Source organism: Haliotis rufescens, unplaced genomic scaffold (genome assembly GCF_023055435.1).
Source record: "Haliotis rufescens isolate VD_foot unplaced genomic scaffold, xgHalRufe1.0.p SCAF_8, whole genome shotgun sequence".
NCBI lineage: Eukaryota > Metazoa > Mollusca > Gastropoda > Lepetellida > Haliotidae > Haliotis > Haliotis rufescens.
The window spans coordinates 51,233,423-51,260,557 of record NW_025964372.1 but is presented as its reverse complement, the minus strand read 5'-3'; the positions used below and the strand labels follow the sequence as shown (position 1 = coordinate 51,260,557).

General features: G+C 39.9%; 1 long non-coding RNA gene across 1 annotated transcript; it reads right to left on the bottom strand.

The window, feature by feature from the left end:
• Positions 1–867: 867 nt before the first annotated feature.
• Positions 868–25,489, bottom strand: LOC124145637. Its single transcript, XR_007219388.1, has 3 exons — positions 25,339–25,489; positions 3,181–3,315; positions 868–1,149 (listed from the first exon to the last, which is right to left on the bottom strand). It is a non-coding gene; the product is annotated as an uncharacterized LOC124145637 (long non-coding RNA).
• Between the last annotated feature and the right edge of the window lie 1,646 nt (positions 25,490–27,135).

The following is a 27,135-nucleotide window of genomic DNA, read 5'->3' as shown; positions in this document are numbered from 1 at the left end:
TAGTAAAGTCAGTTTTATAGTGCATGCTCAATGATATACCATGCCATAGTGACTCCGAGCCGACCAGTCCTTGTTTTATCCCCTTAATGTCTAGCGCTAAACAGGGTATAACAATAAGTACAATAATATAACGTCGACGTCATGGTATGACGCGGCTGAATGATCAAACCACCGACCTTTCGCCCACCAGGCAGACGCTCTATCCACTAGACCACGGAAGCGGTCTGCGGAAAGGTAAAATCACTTACCATTGAAGTATAAGAAGTGATAGCAATGTACATCAGTGTCATAATCTTATCGCAATTTATGTGCTCAGTATTTGTTTAAGTGTTATATGAGTGAGTGAGTGAGTTGGGTTTAACGCCGTGACATCAGTGACAAAAATGATGTCAAATGCAATTCCCTATTTTGTCATGTACCATATGTCCCCGTGTTATTCCAGGTGAACATTTGACATGCCTTTGCATGTGTTTGTGACGGGTGCCGCCAGTGGGGCAGGATACGCTTACCTTTTGGCGAACACCTGGTGTAATTACTATTTGATAGTGATTCATAAACACATGCTCATGATATAGTCGGAATCATACAGTCGACTCGTGTGAAGCCCATTTCTGGTGTCCCCCGCCGTGATATTGCTGGAATATTGCTAAAAGCGGCGTAAAACCACACTCACTCACTCACTACAGTCGATTCCGTTTTTTTGCAGAGATTTCCTCTGACTGTGGCAAGGACTTTGTCGCTTTTAGTTATTTTATAACGTCCTCATACTAGGTAATCTGTCATGTTGTCATGGCAACAACGTGACTTTGCCCAATCAATAAAACGTGTTGCTTGTATCAGATGCATATAAACACAACAAAAAACGTGAACCTTTGATATAGTTTATCGTTTTATTTCCGTGTTACAGTGTCTGACCAAACAGACCCCAGACGACTGTATGGAGGCCCAGGAGGGACACGCTGACCAGGTGCATGCAGGCGCCACTCCGGGGTGTAAGAACGGGCACCATGAGACACGTGCAGTTGTTGGCGCCCAGCGGGTACACGGGTGCATCAGCACATTGCTGGCAGCAGACCGTCACTCCGTTCAGTGAGCTGGTACGCTGGCACGAATCACACTGAGTTTGTCGCCAGCAGGGGACATGGTGCCCTGGAAATAGCAGGAATTCCACTGCTAAAATACTAGTATATGTTTAGATCCTATAAACTACTTTAGTGGCTTGAACATGTTGAACAATTTGTTTAAAATCTAAACAAGTTCGGATGTAAGTAATCATTTTCAAAATGTTTTCAAGATGGCCATATTTAGAATAAATTCCAATCGCACAGTGCTGCTTTGCGATGTCAATTAGTAATCACATACCTTTTTATTCAACAGTGGTTGATGCTAGGTAGGGCAGGACATGTTTAACCGTTTCGTGAACACCTGGTGTTATCATTCATTTTCAGTGATCCTATATTTTTTACCGCTGTTTTATCTGTTATGGTCAATGTAAACTGTTTCGTCGCATAATCGAGTCTGCTTATTATCTGATTTTTTATTTACTGAAATACTGTTCAAAGTGGTGTTAGCCAAACTCTCTCACTCACCAACTCAAGGACCTTCATGAATTTGACACAAGTGATACGACACCCATCTACTCTAAACATTGTAACGTACTTCCTGTTGCCTCGCGAGATGGTGATACTATTGAATTTTATTACCAAGTCAGTTCAGACCATGAATATGAGTTGGGAATATGCTTAGATGTTAAACACATTGCTAAACGTGTTTAGGACACACAAATTGAAATCCTAGATCATTTCATGGTTTTGTTTCTTTCAGGATTAAAACAGAACCCTTAAAACGTTTAGAGTTCAATATATTTAGTTCGTATTTTATCCCTAAAAACATTTTTACAGTGTATCCGGGGAAGTTTAAATGTACGCTGACTCATGCTGACATTCCTTCACCTGAGACAGATGTTGCTCAAATCGAAATAATTTACCAACGTATACAGAAGTTTGACTTACCTTCATCTCCAAGTGTTTGTGTGTATGTACGAGTGTTAGGTCACCTGACCGCGACATTGACGTTCATAAGTGTATGAACGACACAATTTGATGTTCATACGTTTTTCACGTGACCATGTTCTTGAAATGACGTAAACACCGACGGACTACTTCCACATTCCTGGGGAAACCCCTGGGAATTCCCCAGCACGAATACATACAGAAGCGTTCTTTCTGATCATTTAGACCCTTTAATCTTGAACTCAGCGTTTTACAATACATTGAGAAACGTTAGAGTTTGACTGCACGATCGTTCACGAATATTCTCGCTACGACCCATCCTAGTGAACAAAACGAAGAAATACACTTCCAAACTGTGGTAGTATCGACTCGATCTGTGTCTAGGCTGGCAGTGACTGTCTCCAGTAATCTATGACTTTACCTTTGTGTCTATTTGACACATCTTTAATCACCTTTCAATGATCGGCCAATTGATCAATGATGACTAAACCATATAACCGCCATTGGTTCATTAACAACTCCCGAAATCTCTCCCGTCACGTTTATGGTGTCTGCCATTTTGTACTTAATGTAAGTGTACGACGACGCGCTGTCATCGTGACTGACTTACTGAGGTTGTTCTTAACAGACCTTTCTAATCTAATGGTGATATTATTTGAATACATGTGTTGCGTAAGATAGTTTCTGAAGAGCAAGTTGTGCATCCATACGCTCATGTCACCTCTCTTTTTGAGGAACTATTTTACTCCGCGATATAGCTGGTTGTTGTATGGCCGTGAGTGTAAACATGAAGTCCCACGTACTAAATAAAATTGTGTTTAGATCTTGGCCTACACCCTTTGGTTAAGAAATTGTGATAAAAATTATAAGAACTGACCTTCACTTTGTGTGAGTTCATTGGAGTATGAACCTTCACAGAGTAAGGGCCAAACAATGGATGACGTCATACAATAAATGATGTCATAATACAATGGATGACGTCATACAATAAATGATGTCATAATACAATGGATGGCGCCTTATGCGTCCATTAGATCTTGATCCCTTTCGAAATGTTGCTCAAGAAAGTGTTCTATAATAATAACACAGATAGCCACATTAAAGTAAACTTCAGTAATTGCTTCTGAATAGATGATATGTATAGAAAATTGAATCAAGTGATGCTTACTGTCTTGTCCGTCAGCGGTCATCCCGGAGAGAGCCAGAATGGCGAATAACACAGCTGCGGGGGACATGTTCAGGGTTTGAGGAGACAAGTACACACGGAGAATGTTGAATCAGCTCTTCTTCTGTCCAACAAGGGCTAAACATTAACAGAAAAATGTAGGTACTCACAACGCAATGGACAGGTGCATCATGGTCTGAACTGGTTGCTTTGGGGTATTTTGTAAAATGTGTTTGCAAAAAATATATTAAACTAAATATAAGATCATACATACATTAGTATACAGATTATCATACACCCATGTCAGAATGATGAGAATGATGAGATCTGATAAAACACTGTGTAACCCGCATTGGAGGGTAATACATTTCTCAGCGGGGGAATAAATCCCTTATACCCCGCCACGAGCAATATAGGCTGCACGTTCATTTCTGAGAGACAGAATAAATCCTTTATACCCCGCTTCAAAGCAAAACTTTTTCGAGTCTATGGAAGTCACGTGACATAGCGCAAGCTAATCCCAGCTCAATCGAGCAGCTGTTTCCTATCAATTTTGAATTTATTTGAATTATTTTACAGTGTCATATTAAAACATGTGGGTAAGATAAATTCGTTGTAGCAAGATCGCTCGGGGTACCTGGGGTTTTATACGTCTTCAGTAGGTTTTATACCACTCGCCTCCGTGATCCTGCATTTCTGTTGTGAATTTCATTTACCATTTAAATAACCACAATGCTCTTCACATAGTCCCTTCTTCATATTCGGGGATAAATCATTTTAAATATTTAAGTAAATCGATTAATACACACTTTTCACAACTTCGCTGTCAACGTCCAATCACAGATAGTTACATATCTTCACGTTGTTAAAACAGTAATATACATTGAATAGCTACAAAGATGCTCAGTACTGTAGAATCTGCCGAATCAGATTCAAGATAGTGCCACAGTACTGTAGCCTACTTGGATATGAAGTCATCAGTTAAAAATGTCAACAAATTCAGACATTATATGAACGTTTATGTCAGCGTTGTTATCGAGAATCTCACCCGAGTGTCTTTTGATGTCAAATCTATCAACACGAGTTGATAAAACTGGAAAACCTCCGAGGCTTGGCAAGGTGTTTTTTTTAACTTTTATCAACGAGTGTTGATATATACTCTTCAAAAGAAAAGAAACAATACGGATATTTTTGGCCATAAAGCCAAAGATTAGCGGACCAAGAGGTGCAACATGAAGACTGAGGTTTTATGTGTTATAGTGTCAGTGACAAATGTCCCCGATCAAAATGATCACAACAAGGACATGCAAACCATTAGTCGGGAAACACGTACGATTCGGAAAAACGCACCCAGTGCATCAACAAAAGGGCCATGGAGCTCCACGTACTGCACGTGCAGCAGCACTATGAACGGTATTAAAGTGCAGGTTTTTTATTGCCTGGCATCTGCGTCAATCGAACAGTCACAGTTCAACAACATGCCAAGATTCACAGCAGTGCAAAGAAACAGCCTGATAGGTCGCTTGCAGGCAGGGGAATCCCGATCAGCTGTAGCCAGGGTTTTCAATGTAGCGCCCAGGACAATCACACGACTATGGGATTGGTTTCAACAGCATGGGTTAACACGTGATCGGCCAAGCTCGGGACGACCAAGAGTAACCACCCCCGCCCAAGATCGCTACATCCGACTGCGCCACCATCGTAAAAGGACGACCACAGCCACCTCAACCGCATCACAAATACCCGGACTGCGCAGAATCTCCAACCAGACCATACGAAACCGTTTAAGAGCTTCAGGTCTATGAGCAAGACGTCCTCCGTCGAGGGGATGGAAGAGCAGGGTCTACAGACGTCGGGGAGAACGTTACGCCGGAAACTGCGTACAAGAAGTAGACAGGTTTGGTGGTGGTAGCGTTATGATGTGGGTGGCTATCTCTCATCATAGCAATACAGGTTTGGTCCATATCCAGGGCAATCTACCAGCTCAACGATCCATCAACGAAATTCTCCTACCACACGTCCTCCCAATTTCAACCATCGGCAACGGTGTATTCCAGCTGGACAACGCTCGACCGCATACAGCACGGATCACAAGAGCCTGTCTACACAACAAAAACGTTGATATTCTCCTCTGGCCCCCCAGATCCCCAGATTTGAACCCGACAGAGCACCCATGGGATGAATTGGATAGACGGCTACGTTGACGTCAACCACAATCCAAGACGTTGCAGCAGTTGGCCTTTGCGTTGCAGGCCGAGTGGGCTACCATTCCCCAGGATGTGATTCGCAAACTCGTCTCTTCAATGGGCAGGGGATGTAAACGATTCGATTCCAACGTGGGACATACGCGTTATTGATGGTAGCTGACCTTGACCTTGGACGTTTCCTATGTACTGATAACTGAGATGACTGCAATCACCAAGTGTTTTCTCCACAACATTTGGGTTCAATGCCTTGTACGTTCCTCGTATAAAAGTAATTTCCTACCTCACACAAATCATCTGGCTTTGCGTTTCTTCTTTTGAAGAGTATAATATCAACTCTGGTGTCTACATTTCCCCTTTATGCCGAACAATATACAACCAGCTCCAACTTCTGGTGTCTACATTCCCGCTATCACCGAAGTGGTAAACGTCTGAGACCTGCATCACTTCAGACTTCCCTCCCACATTAAGCTGACAAGCCGTGATATAACTGGAATTCTGTTAAAAACGGCGTTAAACCCAACTCACTCACTCACTCAATCTCATGAGGCAACAATGTTCAGTCAGATGAATGAATTTTAAGCGATTATAGGAACATGGTCTAAACACAAAGATCAACATTTAATGTATCGCGAAAACTGAGGCTACTAACTACACGTATACGAAGTTTAATTACATTTTGGAAGCAGAGAATAAGGGATATAAGAAGTTTCACTCTTAAGTACGGTCAAAGTTCAGAGGTAACATCGAGGTCGAAATTTAAAATATCGTACAAAAACGGAAAATGTACAGTGAGCTTAACAACAAACTATACATTAAACCAAATGTCATGAAACATTCCATGAAAAGTCTAACACAAACATAGAGTAATGGCCATAAATAGCGGTTTCAATATGGTTACCTTGTACAAATTGGGTTGTCATCACTTGTGTGAAGAAGAATGTGAGAAACTATAAACAACGGGCGAAGGACAAACAGTCCATGACTTAAGCTCTCTAGGCGCTCGGTCAGGTGAGCTAATACTGCACCAGGTGAGGTTATACTGCACCAGGTGAGCTAATACTGCCCCAGGTGAGCTAATACTGCCCCAGGTGAGCTAATACTGCACCAGGTGAGCTAATACTGCACCAGGTGAGCTAATGCTGTACAAGAGGAGCACCGGAACAATGCCACGTTACTGGTCCCAACTGTTTCGTTTGTCCTTATCGACCAGTGAAGTTCCGGGGTAGAATACACTACATTTCATAAGTAACTTCCCCTATTTTCGCGAAAATTTTCTCGCCACTATTGCGGCACTAACGCGGAATTATCGCGCCACCTTTGAGCCATTAACGCGAAACTATCGCGCCACTTTCGAGACACTTTCGCGCCATTTTCGCGATAACATTTTACAAGATCGCGGCACTTTCGCGGCACTTTCGCGGCACTTTCACGGCACTATCGCGCCACTTTCACGCCACTATCGCGACACTTTCGAGACAGAATATTCACGCTATCTTGTGACAGTTGTGCTAAATGTACGGTACAATATATTGTATTACTTTTTTCCTTGACTGATTTTTAGTTACGTTTTCCATGGCATGCTACTCTGCATTATTTAAGATCATAGTGTAAAGCTTCTTTTCCTTTTACCATTACCGATATCTATACTTTATTTAGACTGCAAATGTAAGGTGATCTTGTGGTCATGACTCCAATCACAAATACATGTACTCGTACACACATTAGCTGAGGTGATTTTCACGGTAACAAATAAGATAGAACAGAATCAAACACTATCATGTGTCGGCCAAAATGACCGTCAGGAAACCTCATAACCAACTAATGTTTTGTGCATGTCTAGTATCCCATAATGTTTCGTGATAAGTTTCATTCTGAATATAATGTGAAATAGTCTGGACAAAATCGTTTGGTTATTAAAGATTTCCTATGGTAAACGAAGTCCTTCACAAATATTACGTCGTTAGGTATTTGTATTACACAGTGACTTGTTCTTTATTTGTGGACGACTATTAACATTGTAAAAGAATACGCTTTTTATTGGAAACAAAATAAACAAAACCATTTCCATAATTTACTTCTTTTCCATTCCATTCCGACTATATCATAAGCATGTGTTAATGAATCATACTCATGAATCAGGTTAGAGCGTATCCACCACAAACACATGCAAATGCAAGTCAGGTATTTGCAAGTCAAAGACATACATGTACAGTTACCACATTGAAATAACACAACTTTATACGAAGCTTCTAAAATAAACTTAGGGAAGAGCTGGTTTCGTGTTTTAGAGGAAGACACTAGAATACACATGTATGTATTTACATAGACTTATCAGGCTGATTATAACTAGATTTGATTGGGAAATTTTAATCAATTTTTTTTTCAAGTACATTTCTTAGAATTGATGAGAGAATGTAAATCTTCCATGAACTGCTATTTGAGCGTCTTCAGGATTTATAACATGGTGCCCCGATTTTGATTTCAGTGGGGGGCACGGGTGGCCGAGTCGTCTTAGGCGTTGCGATTCGCTGTGCATAGTTGCGTCCCTTGGGCACGCCAGAAACCTATGATTGTGGGTTCGAAACCCGGTTCGCCGCAATTAAGTTTCTAGGTTTGTCAGCACCATACCCGTGCTCGTGGGGTTCACCGAAATGGTAAACGTCTGAGACCTGCATCACTTCAGGCTTTCCTCCCACATTAAGCTGACACGCCGTGATATAACTTGAATACTGTTAAATGGGCAATTACCTAAAGCAATTCCCCGAGAGTTGTTGCCTTTGTTATTGTTTTTCCCCGTGAGTACCCGGATGATATAGCAGAGATCTAGACTAGTTCGCGGCCTGTGCTGCGCCATTCGTAAGCGCAGTTGTCACTTTAATTGACAGTATAAGGGCGTATGGTCACATTTATCAACAAAATGAAATACAGTTTTGGAAATAATAAGGAAATGTAGGTATCTTTGTGGGTAGCATCATTAATGGTGACGGTGTTTTGATAAGTCACTTGCTTGGTAATTGTGTGATTTTCGTTTACACTATTTTGACTTGCAACACAAAGAAAATATTTCACCTGCCCATTGCTTATTTTATGGTGTTTTTTTTTTTACAGTCAAAATGTGCAAACGTTTCACTTAGGAAATTTATTAAACGCCTAAATATTCAGTTATTTCACAAATTGATTGAAAAATATGCCCATCTGTATTATTATGATGACGAAATCCAAACATTTTTATGTTTAATATCATCACCAAGTGACTGAAAATGTAAGGATATTAAAAGTACATTTCTATATTGTTTGGATTCTAATCCCAGCATTATTAATCTATTGTGATGTTTTTAAGCCCTTTTGACAGTCTGAGTCATTTTTAGTCAATCTGTTAAATAAATGAACAGATTTTTCAGTCAATCGCCTGAAATATTTAGACATTCTATAAATTGCCTGAGTGAATCATATTTTACACATTGACTTTAACATATACACGCATACAAAGGAAAAGACTTGTGAAAAACAACGTCTATCGCGCATCGAAGAACTTCTCAACCAAGACGTAGAGGAACAAGAATGATTCTGTTCAATGCTACAGCAAATGAATGAAAACAAAATGCAAATATCATAATTACAACCTACCAAAGTTATATGTATATTTTTAGTCAGCTGCCTTGTTCGAGGAATGCAACCGTAAATATTCACATAAAGGAACAATATTCCACACATCTGCAGCTGTACAAAGAAACTTTTTGGATGTCACGTGTCTCTGTAACAATCAAATATTTCAAAATATATTTATCGTTTCGGGATATTATAACCTGTGTTTGGTTTCTCAACTGATCACTTAGTTTGTTTCAGTTGTTTCACATAGGTGTCAAGTCTCAAAGGTCAGCTGAGAAAGCCCACGTGACAACTGTTTTCATAATGTCCACGGTTCTTTAAAAAAATCCATTGAGTTAGATAACAATGAGCAATCAATCAACGTTATATCGGCTTTGAACAAAGTATGTTGTTTTCACATCGGCACTTCACGCCCAGATATTGGGGTATTCCGTCTGCTTTAGGAAACATACACATGTAAACGCTTACTTTTGACAAATCCACTGTGCAAAATAACAGCGATTATTCAATCAATGTAATTTCTGCTGATCCTTGATGGCGAGGAATGATGGTGATCACTCCTCTTGCTGGGCTGAAACGTGCATATTATATGACATACATTTCACCTCACTTCAAACCGGGATTCGGTTTAAACCTGGATTTGAATTTAATAAATACCCCAGACACACGAAATCCCTAATGGGAACCTTTATCAGGTAATCTGAGTGGTGCCTCCAGTAATTATACCTGTAATAAATTAACTGAGCATCAATTGAATGACGACAAATACACAAGTGTAGGGTTATACCAGAAAACATGGATGACAACTAGGAAGTGGTTTACCCACGCAATCCGAAATCCGAAAATGCTTTCACTGCAGGGATACTTTTCTTATTATAAACTATAACCACCAGGGGTATTTCCAAATAACGACATCCGAGGAGCTTCTGTCGTTCTTTTTGTCTGTTTGTTTAGGCTGAAGAAATTTATTAACATGCGCCCTTTGTCTAAATCTTCATAGATCACGGGTAACCAATCAGTGTTGAAAAATGCGTAAAACAAATATTGCCTCCAAGTTTATTTAGCTGTCCTTGCAGACGGTAGCCCAGTCTCTTGTCACGCTCAGTTGCGTTTGCGAGCAAAATCGACTCACGGCAGCTAGTGTGACCAAGCGGCCAATGTCAGACTGCCGAGAAGAAGCTAGAGATTATAGAAACCCAACTCACTCACTGATTTCAGTGATTCGTTCTGATAAGTAGTGCCCCTTCTAACTATTCACTTATTATACCTCTTGTCAGTGTTAGAAACATTTCAATGTTCTAAAACAGATAATTAAATAGTTGGTTCACATACTCATCAACCCGTTGGACCCGGACATTTCGCAATTTCATAAATAAATTCCTGAAGTGGTCTAACAGGTTCATTTTGTAACAAGTGTACGTAGCAAAAGTGTCAGTTTAATGCTTTGCCTTAAATATATGCAATATTTGTTATTAAAGCAATACACAGACTTCTTTCTTTAGATACGCATGTATGTGTTTAAAAGAACATCCTTGAAAGGGGCCCGGTGGAAATATTATCTGGGATGGTAGGAGGCAAGACGATTGTGTTGTATTATTTTCCACTTACATGGAATTAACGTTTCACGAACGCCCGATACCATCACTATTTGATAGTGATTTATAAACACATGCTCACGATACAGTCGGAATGCTGTTAGCAGAGATTTTCTTTTGAATATGAAAAGGATTGTGTCGCTTTTATTATGAAACTGTAGCATATTAAATATTTCACTAACATTGTTGTTGTTAGTGTAGTCAGTATAGACGCTTGAATTTCGAAATATACCATTTGAAGTTTGAATCCATCTGTCGACATATCCGATAACACACTCGCGAGTAATCAGAACCTCTCTTACTTTCTTAAACATATGTTCGAGCTCAAATTAATGAATTGAATTGTTTACAAATATCAAACGATGCTTGGAACCCATGTCGCCAATATCTTTTTCTATCCAGGGAATATTTACCAGAAAGAGTTTAAAAAAACCCAAATCACTCTATTGCGAAAAGCGTTTTTGTAAAATGATAGCCAATGAAGCGTGTTGATCGGTAAAACAATAGAGGATTATAGGGGGCGTCTCACAGGCAAGTGAGCGAAGCTCAAGATGGTGAGCAGAGGTTTCGGCTCCACAGGATCCCAAACAACCAACCAGGTCGAAGGCTGGCATTCTAATAAAAGTAAGCGGGGTTCGATCAGACACGCATTTATAGACGGAACAAAAAGCTACAGAAACCCTGATCATGCAGCTGAATGCCGGGGGTCGCCTGACACCTAATAGGAAAAAATAGGGCGCCTGATAACGCCCTGCAGACCACCCAACACCTGCTATGGGTGGCCAGCAACCATTCAGCAATATCATGACACTGTGTCAAATTATGTTTGCTTATAAATGTAAATGTGCTTATTTAGAAAGAGCAACATATGTACATTCGTATTTGAATTATCGCTTCAGGACCATCGCTTATGTATCCTTGACTAGATCATCATTCTTGTGACAACCGTTACGTTCGGTAGTAAACCCTCCATTATATCTAAAATGTTAACTGTTCTTTAAACACGACCAGGTGCTATAAGCGTACGCTTAGACAACAAAGGCACACATTTGAACCGACTGTCGCCGCTCAGTCATCGTCATGTATATCATGAAGTAATTAGGGTATTGTCACTAAAACTTCGCGCCCGTCTGTTAGTTCTGATAGTGATTACATAAGCTTTGTATTGATATGTTTATCGAGACGAGTCAAAGTACGTGAGGGGTGTAAGAATGTTTTAATGCCTCACCGTCACACGAAATGAAAACCGGAGTCACTCGAATGGTTTAAGTAAGACAGTGACAATAAATAAGGGCGTCATGAGGGTCACACTTTACAGACAGGCGATAGTCAATTTACGTCAGACCTCTATACAACGTTAACATATGCTCCGATTAAATCCGGGGCGCATTCAAATATTATTGTCTTATCAGCAGCATATTGGGTGAACTATAACTATAACTGTCGGATGCTTAACGTAAGTTAGGGACATAATCTAGAATATTTAAGAGTTTAAAAATGATAATTTAGTTGATTTATTTCGATAATAATTTTTATTATTATGAATATCTCCTTAACGAATATCTAATATCAGAAAGACGATTGCAGCTCGCTTTAAAGTGCATTCTATCCTCGGCAGTTTGATTTTTGCAATTTTTGCATTTACGAATGCTGGTCACCACTCCGTAACAATTGATGCGATGGTATTTATGGATTAGCCTTCAAATGTTATTACTGTAGAATATCACTTTTTGTAAGAATTATGAAGTGGACATTTGGAGGCATCTCAGGATATCTTTCAGGATGTGTTTTCTAGCATTCACCACTAATTATAACAGGGTATTGGAAACATGTATAGATTGCCTGGCTGTAGATAGGATTTGTAATCTTAACAATAACCGGGTGTGACAAAGTATACAAGATCTCATTAGGGGATAACAAGGGTATCAGTTTAATATTAGAGGACGTTGGTAGTGAATACGTAATGGCATGTCGATTTCTAATCCTTTCTTTCTCAGTGGGTAATCCTTTCAACCTGATGAAAGGAGGTCACTCAACCAGTTCATGCTTTTTTTTGGTCAAATGTGTCTTTAAATGAAGGACAGCTGAACAAAGAGTAAAATCTATTTCCCATGTCACTTCCAGCTGGTGACATGTAGTGAATTTGACATGTGATGATGACTTTTCATGTTTATATTATAATAGTTTGTCAAACTGTAATATAAATTATTAATTTATTCAATGTGAGGAAATGTCAGTACGGGATATTGTCCGAGTAGGGGACTGTCGGTGTGGGGGAAATGTCCTACACTCCTTAAATATATGGTGTGGTACATAATAAATGAGCGTTGTAAATGTTCCTATTTTAGAACGTAATATCTGGCAATGAGTATGATAACCTTTTTATTCAGATCTTCGGAGAGGCAGCAACAGAAGCCAGCACTTGTTTTGTCCTATCCGTTTTACAAAACGTTCTAAAACAGTGTCAAACCATACCTACATTGTTTTGTGTGATGGATGATACAGGTACATGCTATCTCGTCTTCTTAACATTCACTTACTTCATTAGTGCAGGCGCACACGTATAACTAAACACAACGACATGAGAAACATATTTTCATGACCTGTAGCCTAGAGGTCCTTGGCAATTGTAGCCCTCCCTCCTTTAGTGAACATTAATAAACAACCGGTATCGATACATAACATGTTCTCTGGTCTCGAATCAACGTAACAAGTTAATTAAATACTGCATAGCAATCCTATTTCAGTGAAGGAATGTTAAGAACAAGACAACAAAATGACTGCATAGTGTAATGTGTTTGAAGTCATTGTTCTATATTCTGAGCAAACACGATACCACAGGATATGTGAGATGTTGCTGACGAAGAAATATGATCTTGTGTCAACTCAATTTAATTCTTTATTTCAATTCAATTCTTTATTTTTCAGTATAGGCCCACGTACAAATACTCACTGAAAAATACAGTATACATGTAGATCTTGTGTCACAAATATATGGTAATCCTTGTTCCTCGCATAACCTATCGATATCGTTCATATCTGTTGCGCTTCCGTCCTAATGACCATGAGTATTACATATGTTCTTAAATGTAAAAACGTCTTAAATGCCACTGGTTAACGCTACTATTCAATTGCCTGCACAGCTGAATCTACCCTACTCCTAATGAATAAAATTTGCTGGAAGGTGGATTTCATCTTACTTACTTACTTTGGAGATTTAACGTGCGCTTTCCGACTGATGCGTATTTCGCACACGGGACACCAGGCCATTTAATGTGTTTCCGAAAGGGGCGAAAGTGGTGTGTGCAACCCAAGAGGGGGCTTTAGGGGTTGCTTATATAGAATTTGGGAATTTTGAGATTTGGAATAGATGCCGATGGGGTTGGGGGGAGAACTAAGGGAGCTGGGTATGGTGGATGTTTGTGTGTTTATGTAATTTTGATTTGGTAGATTGTAGTGTTTTCAGATGCGTTTTATTAGTTCAGTTTTGATTAAGAATACGCCTAAGGCCTTGAAGTTTTCTAGTTTATTTTGTGGGTTTAGTATTGTTTCTAGAGTGAGAGCCTTGTTTAGATTGAGGGTGGTTTGTAATGCGGTTCGATGTGTTAGGTAGTGTGTGCAGTGGATGAGTGCGTGTTCTGGGGTTTCTAGTTGTTTGCAGTGTGGGCAGTTACCTGTAGTATGTTTTTTTAATTTTTTTTAGGTGGTTATTTAGGTTGGTGTGTCCTGTTTGGAGTTTAGTGATTACTCTGTCGATATTTTTTGATGGATGGAGAATTTTTGGTTTGGTTAGTGGTTTGCTGAGTACTTTTTTGATTTGGCTATTTGAGTTTAGATATAGGTTATGCCATTTTTTGGTGTTTTTTTGCTTATTTACGCTTTTAATTTCTGGTTTTGAGATGGGTAAGTTTAAGCTTATTTCTGGGATTTTGAGGGATAGTTTAGCTGCCTTATCGGCGTTTTCATTACCGTATATTCCTACGTGGGCGGGTATCCACAAGAAGGTTATTTGTTTGCCTGCGTTAGTTAGGTCGTTGGAGCTTTTAAGTATTAGATTTATTAATTTAGGTCGGTTTTTGGTATTTTTGTTTTGGAGGGCTTGCAGTCCACTTAGGGAGTCGGTAAGTATTAGGATTTTATTGTGGTTTTTGGATTCTTGATTATGGAGGGCTGAGGCCATGCCCATTAGTTCTGCCGTGAATATTGATTGGTTGTTTGGGAGTCGGAAGGATGGTGTGGTTTTAGTTGGTTGTGTGGTATGGACTCCGAAACCTGTGTGTTTGGAGGTCGGATCTGAAGATCCGTCCTTGTAAATGTGACACCAATTTGGCCAATTTTCGTGTATGTATGCTAGTGTGGTGGTTTTAGCTATGTTTGGGTCGGTTTGTTTATTTATTTGGCTAGCTAGTGTTGTGTCTATTTTGGGTATTTTAAGTTTAGGGGTGAAGATATTTGATTGTTTGCAGTTTTGTTTAAGATTTTTAATTTGGTGTTCATTTAGGTAGTTTGTTATTCTTTGGGATATTGGGGTAAGTAAGGGGTGTTTACGAGCTAGAGCTTGGTTTTTGGGGCTGATATTTTGGTTTATTAAGTTTTGGATTAGAGGGTTTGATTGGGATGCGGCCCAGAAAGTTAAGCTTAGCTGTTCCCTGCGTAGACTTAGTGGCATTTCTCCTGTCAAGGCCTGAAGTGAAGTGTAGGAGGTGCCATGTTGGGTGCGTGTAATTAGTTTGAGAGCCTGATATTGTATTGAGTCAAGTTTTTTTAGATAGAGAGTTGTTTAGGGTGTTGTATATGGCGCAGCCGTAGTCTAGTTTTGATCTAATTAGTGTTATGTAGAGTGAGAGGAGGGTATCTTTTGAGGCTCCCCAGTTTGAGCCAGTTAGGCATCTTAGGGTGTTTAGATCTTTACTGCATTTAGTTGTTAGGTTTTGGATGTGAGCATCCCAGGTGAGATGTTCATCGAAAATAAGTCCTAAGAATTTGGTTTGTTTTTGAAATTTGATTGTTTGGTTGTTTAGCTGGAGGATTGGGGAGGCGGGTTTCATGATTTTATGTTTGAATACTATTCCTGTTGTTTTTTCTGAGTTAAGGGAGAAGCCCCATTTGTCAGCCCATTGTTGTATTTTATTAAGAGATTTTTGTAGTAAATTTTGGGCCATTTTAATGCTTTTAGTGCGGATCCAGAGGGCTCCATCATCCGCGAATTTGGATGTGTTTATTTTAGGGAATAGGCCATCGAAGAGATCGTTTATCATTATATTAAAGAGTGTGGGGCTGAGGATACTGCCCTGTGGAGTGCCATTTTCTAGGGGACACTGGTCCGATAGAGTATGGTCTATCCCCACTGTTATTTTACGTTCGTTTAGAAAGTCCTGAATGTAGTTTATTATTTGTCCTTTTAGTCCTATTTTTTTAAGTTTTTGTATTAGCCCGTTGTGCCAAACCATGCCGAATGCTTTGGAGAAATCCAGAAAGATGCCTGTTGTGTATTGTTTGTTGAGTTGTCCTGTGTTGATGGTAACCTCCCAAAACCCCTACATCCCATTTCCCCTACAGCTTAAGACAACAAAGTTCACGGTCCATGGCACTGCTAATCCCTAGTCTGTTACCTATTTCATACAATGGAACAACCCAAGAAACTCGAATAGATTGAGATAAATATTTAATTACGATTACGATATTATTCAAAATTCATAATACATTATGATAAAATTGACCCAACATTTCTCTTAGCCCATGTCAAAATAGCTGCAATGGAAATTCTAAAATAAACATTTCCAAAACTCCTTAGTATGCGCTTTATACATAGACATGCAATATTTGGCAAGGAAATATTTAACAGTTTATTTGTTATACTACTTAAGTAAACCAATCCTATATTAAAACTTAAATCCAACTTGTTGTCATGGAAACATAAACAATAAACATTTCTAAAAGTGCTATATATCAAAAGGCACCAGTTCAGTAGACATGCAAAGTTTTGTAAGAAAGTATTTAACGGTTTTTGAGTTACACTCTGGAAACGAACACCCTCCCTGTAGAACCTAAGTCCAACTTATTGCCATGGAAACGTGAAAAATAAAAAATAGCAAAAGGCACCAGTTCAGCATGAGCCTGATGGACATGCAAAGTTTCGTAGAGAAATATTTAACGGTTTCTGAGTTATGCTCCGGAAACGATTCCGCACGCACGCACGCACGCTGGGGCGGGGCGGGGCGGGGCGGGGCGGGGCGGGGCGGGGCGGGGGATAATAATTGTTTCTTCCTATTGTTATTTTTGTAATTTCTAAAAATTGTCTTCTCATCAAACAGGCATCTTTCATTACACTTACATTAATTCTTTTTTTTAAAAACTTTCCTTTACGTCCCCTTATCCCCTAAAGCTCTAACCCTTTCATTTCTACTACCTCTACTCCAGACCTTAATCTCTCCTTTAGGTGAGTTCATAATGCCAGACAGGTAAATGCCACGTGTTGTTTTAACTAATTGTAGGGGAACTGGGTTGTAGGGGAAATGGGATGTAGGGGTTTTTTTTATTATTTGGTAGGATGTTAGGTCTAGTCCTGGGGCAGTTCCCTTTTTCCTATTTTGGAGTACGTACTGGAGTTCTTCCATTGAGTAAGGTTGGTTTATTTCGAGGTTATCATTATTTGATTCTTTAGTAGGTTTGGCTTCTGCTTTAAGTTTTTTGGAATTTTTCGCTGAAGTTATTGTTGCTGCTTATGGCCGAGAAGTGGTTTGCTAGGTTATTTGCCTTTTCGGTAGGGTCGGTTGAATTGTTTATGTTGGGTGTATTTTTGTGACGTTTTAAGCCTCTAATGGCGTGGACTTTTCGCCAGACTGTTCTGGCATCTGTGCGATTATTTACTCCTTCACAAAATAATTTCCAATCTCTTGTTTTAGCTATTTTGACTAGTTTTTGGACCTTGTGGTTTAGTTCGTGAGCTACCGTTATATGGTTATGGTCGCGTTTGGCTCTATTGAAGGCTGTTTTACGTTTGCGTCTAGTTTGTTCTATTTCCTCGTTCCACCATGGTACCAAGGGTTTGCCAACTTTATTTGTTTTATAAGGTATTGATGCTTTGGCTGCGTTAATTATGTAGTCTGTTAGGTTTTTGCAGTAGATTTCTGGGTCCTTATTTTCTAGTTTGGTTAGGTTGGCTTGGTTGCAGATATCCTGAAATTTGTCCCAGTTAGCTTGGTTATAGTTGAATTTTGGTTCTAGGTTTTCTGTTTGGGTAGGAACGTTTGTATTGCCTATGGTAATGTTTATAGGGAAGTGGTCACTACCTAGTGGGGCGTCGTGAACTTCCCATTGAGTACTTTGGGCCAGATCTGGGGTGCATATGGTTAGGTCGATAGCCGACATTTTATGGTTTTTCTTATCGTATCTAGTTGGTTGGTTATTGTTTAGGAGTACAAGGTGATTTGTTTCTATCCATTCAGAGATTAGTTTGCCATGATTATCTATTTTTTCATCTATGCTCCAGGTGGGGTGGTGAGCGTTAAAGTCTCCTAGGAATATAGTTGATTTATTGCTTATTTGGAGTAATTTGTTTAGGTCCTCAGCTTGAATTTTTTGTTCTGCCAAGTGGTATATGTTTATGATGTTTATTTTTTGTTTTTTGAGAGTTATTTGGATGCCGTTTGCTTCTAGGTTTGGTGTGTTTATTTTGATTTCTTCATAGTTAATGTCTTCTCTGATTAGTATTATTAATCCTCCTGCGGCTCTAGCGGTTTTAGGTTTGGCTCGGTCTGTTCTAACTGAGTTGTAGTTTGGTAGAGTAAATTTAGATTTTTTTGAGAATTTGGTTTCTTGGATGCAGGCAATGTGCGGAACCTTATCTTGTTTAAATTTTGCTTTTAGTTCGTGGCCGTGGGAGTTAAGTCCGTTGGCATTCCACTGAAATATGTTTAGGCCTTCCATTATTTGGGCTTTTAGTGTTTGGAGGTTAGGTTTGATTTAGGCTAGGGGTTTTTACTTGGTTGAGGTAGGGCTAACTAATTCGAGGCCTATGCTGAAGAATTCGAAGGTAAGGGTTGTCAGTTTAAGCTTATTTGCTACGGTATAGAAAGCTTTAGTGCTAGCGTTTGGGTTTATTTCCTTTAGCATGTATGCGAGAAGGATGGTTAAGTTGTTTAGTTTGTTGTTTGACATTTGCTGAGGCCTGCGTTTAAAGATTTTGTTTTTTTGGGGGGGTTGAGAGAGTTATTTCGTTTATGTCTTCCTCGGTTGTGCATTCGTATTCTTCTGTGTTGTTAAGTTTAGTTTCCTCATATTCCATGGGGGTGGTTTGCGTGCGTGCTTGTGTTTGTGGTAGTGGTAGTGGTCTGGATGTGGTTTCGGGTTGTTTCGGGTTGTGATAGCTTGGGATCGGTTGTTGTTGCCGTAGCGGCTGTGGTTTGTATGGTGCCGGGTTGGGTTGTGGCGGGTGTATTGTTGCTTGTTTTGCGTGCAGGTGTGGATGTTGTGAATGTGCTAGTGGAGGTGGAGGGTTGTGGGATGGACGTGTGGTGGATGTGTGTTTTGGGTGCTGGGTGTACTCTTTGCAGGGTGCCATCCCATGCCGAGTTTAAGTGTGGGGTGTTGTTTGGTTGTGGTGTGGGTAGCAGAGGTTGTTTTGTATGCTGTGGTTGTCTTTTTGTTTGGAGTTTGGCCGTGTCGATATTGATGTGTTTGTTGGCCTGTTGTGTGAGGGTGTGTCTATGAGGGCAGTGGTTGGATAGTGAGGAATGTTGTATGCTTTTACAGTGTATGCATCAGGGTGTGCATGTCCCTGGGCAGTCAGTTTGGGCGCATTTCCTGCATTTAGTTTTTTGGAATTTACATTGATTGGCTGTGTGGTTGTATTGGAGACAGTTAGAGCATTGTTTAACTTGTTTTATGTATGGTTTGACTTCTAATTTAGTGGTTGCTCCGAAGGAGATACATTTAGGTGCTTCTGGATATTTAGCTGATTTTTGGAAATTGATAATGACTATTGGTGTGTTTGAGATTTTACCGTTTCTATTTGAAGTTATTCTTCGGGTGCTAGTTATTTTAGGTTGGGGGTAAATATCTTGGTTATCGTTAGCGTCTTGTGCGTACATGTCTAAGTCTTCGTTGTTTTCTTTAGGATTTACTCTGATTACGCCCCTAGTGAATAGCTGCCAGTTAGGGGTTTGATGAGTTACTGTGTATTGGAAGATTTGGGTGATTTTTTTGGCTGCGTTTAGGGAGTCCTGGTCTAGAAAAATTATTTGGAAACCTTTGTTAGCCTCTTTAATTTTGTCGAAGTGAATTTTGTGCTGTTTGAACCAGATTCCTACTTTATTGGCTGTGAGACATTTAGAAAGGACGTGTATTACATCTTCCACGTTTATGATGTTATATAACGCATGACTCTTCCTGTTATTTCGTGCACCTGCTTAGCATTGTGAGTAGACAATGTAATTAACTATCCGAGTTGTCTCGCTATAAGTTACATAATAAACTGTGGGGTGCTTTTTTTATTGGAGTAAATATTCTGAGTATATTCATTGTGAATAATGTTGCAGTCTGGTTCGCTCTCGAATGTCTAGAGAATAAAGAATTTATCAAATCACAACTATATCTGCAGACCCCGCCACCAAAAACCCTAATCCTTTCAGATTCATTAAGTGGGCTCCAGGCTATAAAAAAACTAAACCACAAAAAACCCGCCCAAAACTGATACAACAGATAATTAAAAGCGCCAACAATCTACGTAAACTAGGTGAAGACATAGAAATAGTACGGATCCCTGCCCACGTTGGAGTGTTTGGCAACGAACACGCAGACAAAGCAGCCAAATCTGCACTAAAATTAGAAGAAGTAAGCATCAACCTACCAATGTAAAAAGATTAAATTAAAAGTAATACAAAAGTGGCAAAATAACTATCAGAAATAACTAAACTACAAACAGGCGACACTAAGTTAAACTCCCCCCTACACCAAACTAAAAAAACATCAATCCTGGAAATGCCCCCACTGCAACTTAAAAGAAACTCCTGAACACATAATACTATGTTGCACACAGTACCAGCAACATAGAACAACACTCCAATCCACTCTAAACTGCAACAATCAAATGACACTAGCAACGGTACTAAACCCGCTAAATGACTTACAAACCTTTAAAGCACTAGGCATATATCTAACCAAAACAGGCCTACTCGGCCGCATCTAACAAAGTACAACAAACAAGTTGCCAATAAACCTTAAAATTCTAAATCTACAAAAACATACTTAGAACTACATCTACTAAAACTACATTTAGTCCCCCCTCCATCTTTTGCATGGCATATTTCAAAATTCCAAATTTGTTATCCAAATTAAGTAAACAACCCTAAAAGCTCCCCTAGGTTGCCCCACCTTCTCGGACATACCCTTTTCGACCAAACACTGAGTGGCCTGGCGGGCCCGTGCGCGAAATACGCACGTTAAAGTCCCAATTTAAAAAAGTAAATAAGTAGACCCCACGTATCTGAGACACTCGACATGTGTATACGTGTATCAACTTTTGCACAAACCAAGTGTAGCAGTAGTTTGTCTGATTAACGAGCAGAAGCTCATCTTACAACTTACCACTATGTGGAACAGATAAACATCACAGTATTTGACCTATCATTTTAAAACCGTCTATGGATCATGTCTTTGAAAATCATTTACAAGTTCAACACATAAGGAAGACATCTTTAATTTGGGGAACACAATGTTTTGGAGTGTATACTTGCTCCTTCACCTGATGAAAGAGTAAATATTACTTCGAAACATTGTGTTCCTCATAATAAAGTTACCATCCATAAATTCTCTTCCTTACATGTATGTATCATCCGTGTATCACCTGGTTTCTACTTCGTTTTGAGGAAAGTTATTCCGTTTTCATAAGCACAACAAAGCGAAATGTATTTTCATATATTTAATCCTGAATGCTAAATGCTAAACAGAGACTGTGATGGCCGCTGTTAACACTCGGCATTTCAGGCATTTACGGACGAACGCAAGTCCTTATTGTGTATGAATCAAATGAACTGAGGACCAAAACCGGGGTGTATTCAGGCACCACTGGGAATTGCGTTCTCATACACTACTCCCAATTCCGAAGACTATTGATAACTTATACAAATGAGTTACACACATCAGGGAATATAAACATTTTTCCATTAATTTCTTATTGATTAATATAGAATAGGTCATGGATCCTTGCGGAAAAAATACAGTTTTAAGAACATAATTTTTTATCCATGTAAAGCTTTATACTGTTAATGGACCTAGCACTATCGCGCCACTTTCACGGCACTATCGCGCCACTTTCACGGCACTATCACGGCACTTTTGCGCCACTTACGCGAAACTTCGCGGCATTAGCGCGCAACTTTCGCGGCATTTTCTAGCCACTTTCGCGGTATTATCGCGCCACTTTCGAGTCACTTTCGCGATACTTTCACGGCACTATCGCGAACGTATAGCGAAATAGTTGCGCGATACAGGGGAAGTGACTTTTGAAATGTAGTGTAGGTCTTCACCAACCCATGCCTGCCATAAAAAGGCGACTATTCTCTGTATGGTTTGACTTCTAATTTAGTGGTTGCTCCGAAGGAGATAAATTTAGGTGCTTCTGGATATTGAGCTGATTTTTGGAAATTGATAATGACTATTGGTGTGTTTGAGATTTTACCGTTTCTATTTGAAGTTATTCTTCGGGTGCTAGTTATTTTAGGTTGGGGGTAAATATCTTGGTTATCGTTAGCATCTTGTGCGTACATGTCTAAGTCTTCGTTGTTTTCTTTAGGATTTACTCTGATTACGCCCCTAGTGAATAGCTGCCAGTTAGGGGTTTGATGAGTTACTGTGTATTGGAAGATTTGGGTGATTTTTTTGGCTGCGTTTAGGGAGTCCTGGTCTAGAAAACTTATTTGGAAACCTTTGTTAGCCTCTTTAATTTTGTCGAAGTGAATTTTGTGCTGTTTGAACCAGATTCCTACTTTATTGGCTGTGAGACATTTAGAAAGGACGTGTATTACATCTTCCACGTTTATGATGTTATATAACGCATGACTCTTCCTGTTATGTCGTGCACCTGCTTAGCATTGTGAGTAGACAATGTAATTAACTATCCGAGTTGTCTCGCTATAAGTTACATAATAAACTGTGGGGTGCTTTTTTTATTGGAGTAAATATTCTGAGTATATTCATTGTGAATAATGTTGCAGTCTGGTTCGCTCTCGAATGTCTAGAGAATAAAGAATTTATCAAATCACAACTATATCTGCAGACCCCGCCACCAAAAACCCTAATCCTTTCAGATTCATTAAGTGGGCTCCAGGCTATAAAAAAACTAAACCACAAAAAACCCGCCCAAAACTGATACAACAGATAATTAAAAGCGCCAACAATCTACGTAAACTAGGTGAAGACATAGAAATAGTACGGATCCCTGCCCACGTTGGAGTGTTTGGCAACGAACACGCAGACAAAGCAGCCAAATCTGCACTAAAATTAGAAGAAGTAAGCATCAACCTACCAATGTAAAAAGATTAAATTAAAAGTAATACAAAAGTGGCAAAATAACTATCAGAAATAACTAAACTACAAACAGGCGACACTAAGTTAAACTCCCCCCTACACCAAACTAAAAAAACATCAATCCTGGAAATGCCCCCACTGCAACTTAAAAGAAACTCCTGAACACATAATACTATGTTGCACACAGTACCAGCAACATAGAACAACACTCCAATCCACTCTAAACTGCAACAATCAAATGACACTAGCAACGGTACTAAACCCGCTAAATGACTTACAAACCTTTAAAGCACTAGGCATATATCTAACCAAAACAGGCCTACTCGGCCGCATCTAACAAAGTACAACAAACAAGTTGCCAATAAACCTTAAAATTCTAAATCTACAAAAACATACTTAGAACTACATCTACTAAAACTACATTTAGTCCCCCCTCCATCTTTTGCATGGCATATTTCAAAATTCCAAATTTGTTATCCAAATTAAGTAAACAACCCTAAAAGCTCCCCTAGGTTGCCCCACCTTCTCGGACATACCCTTTTCGACCAAACACTAAATGGCCTGGCGGGCCCGTGCGCGAAATACGCACGTTAAAGTCCCAATTTAAAAAAGTAAATAAGTAGACCCCGCGTATCTGAGACACTCGACATGTGTATACGTGTATCAACTTTTGCACAAACCAAGTGTAGCAGTAGTTTGTCTGATTAACGAGCAGAAGCTCATCTTACAACTTACCACTATGTGGAACAGATAAACATCACAGTATTTGACCTATCATTTTAAAACCGTCTATGGATCATGTCTTTGAAAATCATTTACAAGTTCAACACATAAGGAAGACATCTTTAATTTGGGGAACACAATGTTTTGGAGTGTATACTTGCTCCTTCACCTGATGAAAGAGTAAATATTACTTCGAAACATTGTGTTCCTCATAATAAAGTTACCATCCATAAATTCTCTTCCTTACATGTATGTATCATCCGTGTATCACCTGGTTTCTACTTCGTTTTGAGGAAAGTTATTCCGTTTTCATAAGCACAACAAAGCGAAATGTATTTTCATATATTTAATCCTGAATGCTAAATGCTAAACAGAGACTGTGATGGCCGCTGTTAACACTCGGCATTTCAGGCATTTACGGACGAACGCAAGTCCTTATTGTGTATGAATCAAATGAACTGAGGACCAAAACCGGGGTGTATTCAGGCACCACTGGGAATTGCGTTCTCATACACTACTCCCAATTCCGAAGACTATTGATAACTTATACAAATGAGTTACACACATCAGGGAATATAAACATTTTTCCATTAATTTCTTATTGATTAATATAGAATAGGTCATGGATCCTTGCGGAAAAAATACAGTTTTAAGAACATAATTTTTTATCCATGTAAAGCTTTATACTGTTAATGGACCTAGCACCTACACCTCTTTAAATATAATACGAGCAACATGCTTATATAGCTCCAGGTTAGATTGAACATACATCCGACATACATGGGGAAGTAACGCACGACAGCATTTCTGAAGTGTACATGCAGTGTACCAATATGCCGCCACTTTCTCGGCTATTACCGACTTTTGCGGCACTATCGCGCCACTTTCACGGCACTATCGCGCCACTATCGCGCCACTATCGCGCCACTTTCACGGCACTATCGCGCCACTTTCACGGCACTATCACGGCACTTTTGCGCCACTTACGCGAAACTTCGCGGCATTAGCGCGCAACTTTCGCGGCATTTTCTAGCCACTTTCGCGGTATTATCGCACCACTTTCGAGTCACTTTCGCGATACTTTCACGGCACTATCGCGAACGTATAGCGAAATAGTTGCGCGATACAGGGGAAGTGACTTTTGAAATGTAGTGTAGGTCTTCACCAACCCATGCCTGCCATAAAAGGCGACTATGCTTGTCGTAAACGGCGACTAACGGGATCGGGATGCACGTCATCGATCCCAATTGCGCGTATCGATGCTCATGATGTCAATCACTGGATTGTCTGGTCTAGGCTTGATTATTTACAGACCGCCGTCATATAGCTGGAATGTTGCTGAGTGCGGCGTTAAACAACACACACACACACAACTGAACAACTGACCCAATCTTCCAAACAAACAAACAAACAAACAAACAAACAAACAAAGAAACAAACAAACGTCTGTCCTTATCACGACTACTAGTTGAGGAGCATATTCTACACACTCTACTCACATACGTGTACTCCTCCGGAGCAGGGCAGTCGGCCGAGTTCGTCTTCACCGCTTCACTGATCCTTCCACACTGAGGCGCAAACAGGATTCAACGTTACTTTCCGCTCCCATGTAACTATGCGCCTGTACCCTGATCCGGGTTACATTGTATTCTCCGCAGCCTATGTTAGTGAGAGGCGACTAACTCAATCGGCTGGTCTGGCTCGGTGATTTGGTTAATGGAGTATCATCGTACTCCGATAACAATATATCACTGGTTTGTCTGGTTCAAACACGATTATTTACAGGCAGCTAATATACAGTTAACTACGGTATTACCGAACTCAAATGGACCACTAATTTTAGTTCGTAGAAACCGTAGTTCGTTATAAGCATATACACATGTACAGTAAACTATGTTTATAACGAACACGCTTATAACGAACTGAACGATATAACAAACATATTTTTTAGTCCCGGCCATTTGTTGTGTATGTACTGTACATATGCTTATAACGAACTACGGTTATTACGAACTAAAATAGTGGTCCCTTTGAGTTCGTTATAACCGTAGTTTACTGTATACAACAAATGGCCCGGACTAAACATAAGTTCGTCATATCGGTCAGTTCGTTATAAGCGTGTTCGTTATAAACGTAGATCACTGAAATTTGAATAGTGCGGCGTTAGACAATAGTAAACAAAAAAGATGAACGAAAATGTTTTTTTTTTACTTTATTATATGTCATCGTAGTTTATTTCAGCATTCACTTGAGCCATCGTCCCATGTTACAGCAGCAACAATTATGTTGTCACAATATGTTTTTCCTAAGCTGCATAGTCTCTTTAACACACGCTGCCAGATTTCAATACAACCAACATGTACACTTCTTTCATAAATCGTTTATTACTCTGTCTTACTGCATAATTGGCAGTGGTCGTGTTCTTCGGGTGGAGGGGTCACGGGTGGCCCAGTCGTCTAAGGCGCCGCGATTCGCTGTGCAGAGTTGCGTCCCTTGGGCACGCCAGAAACCTATGATGGTGGGTTCGAATCCCGGTTCGCCCCAACTATGTTTCTAGGTTTATTAGCACCAAACCCGTGCTCGTGGGTTTCACCGAAGTGGTAAACGTCTGAGACCTGCATCACTTCGGGCTTTCCTCCCACATTAAGCTGACACGCCGTGATATAACTGGAATAATGTTAAAAGCGGAGGTGGAGATCGAGGTCAGGACAGGCGGTGTCTAATACGGAACCAAATCACTCAGGCATTTCTGGCGTTACCAACATGTCGGAACTACAACATCCGTGTCTACGTCATTTGTGTGGCTTGATTGGTTGCTGATAATATTGACGATGTGATCGACTTCCAGTGAATGTCCGGTTCTTCGTTGCTATCTATGGGGATGAAATTGTTTCAGTTTGGGTCATGTCGACATACGTTCTAATGGCATCTCTCAATTATGAGAGGGATATCGTCTTCTGTGACAGTGGCTTCACTCAGTACTGACAAGATGATGTCTGTAGATAATCAATTTGGACCAGACATTCCAGTGATTGATTACATGAGCATCCAACCATGCAATTGGGATACAATGACATGCCTTAACCAAGTCAGCAAGCCTGACTACCCGATCCCGTTAGTCGCCTCTTACGACAAGCATAAAAGCCCTTTCCGGTAAGCATGGGTTGCTGAAGACTTATTTCGGATCTTTACGGATGTGCTCATGATATCAATCACTTGATTGTCTGGTCAATACGCGATTATTTACAGACCGCCGTCATATATCTAGAATATTGCTGAGTGGGGCTTTCAACAAC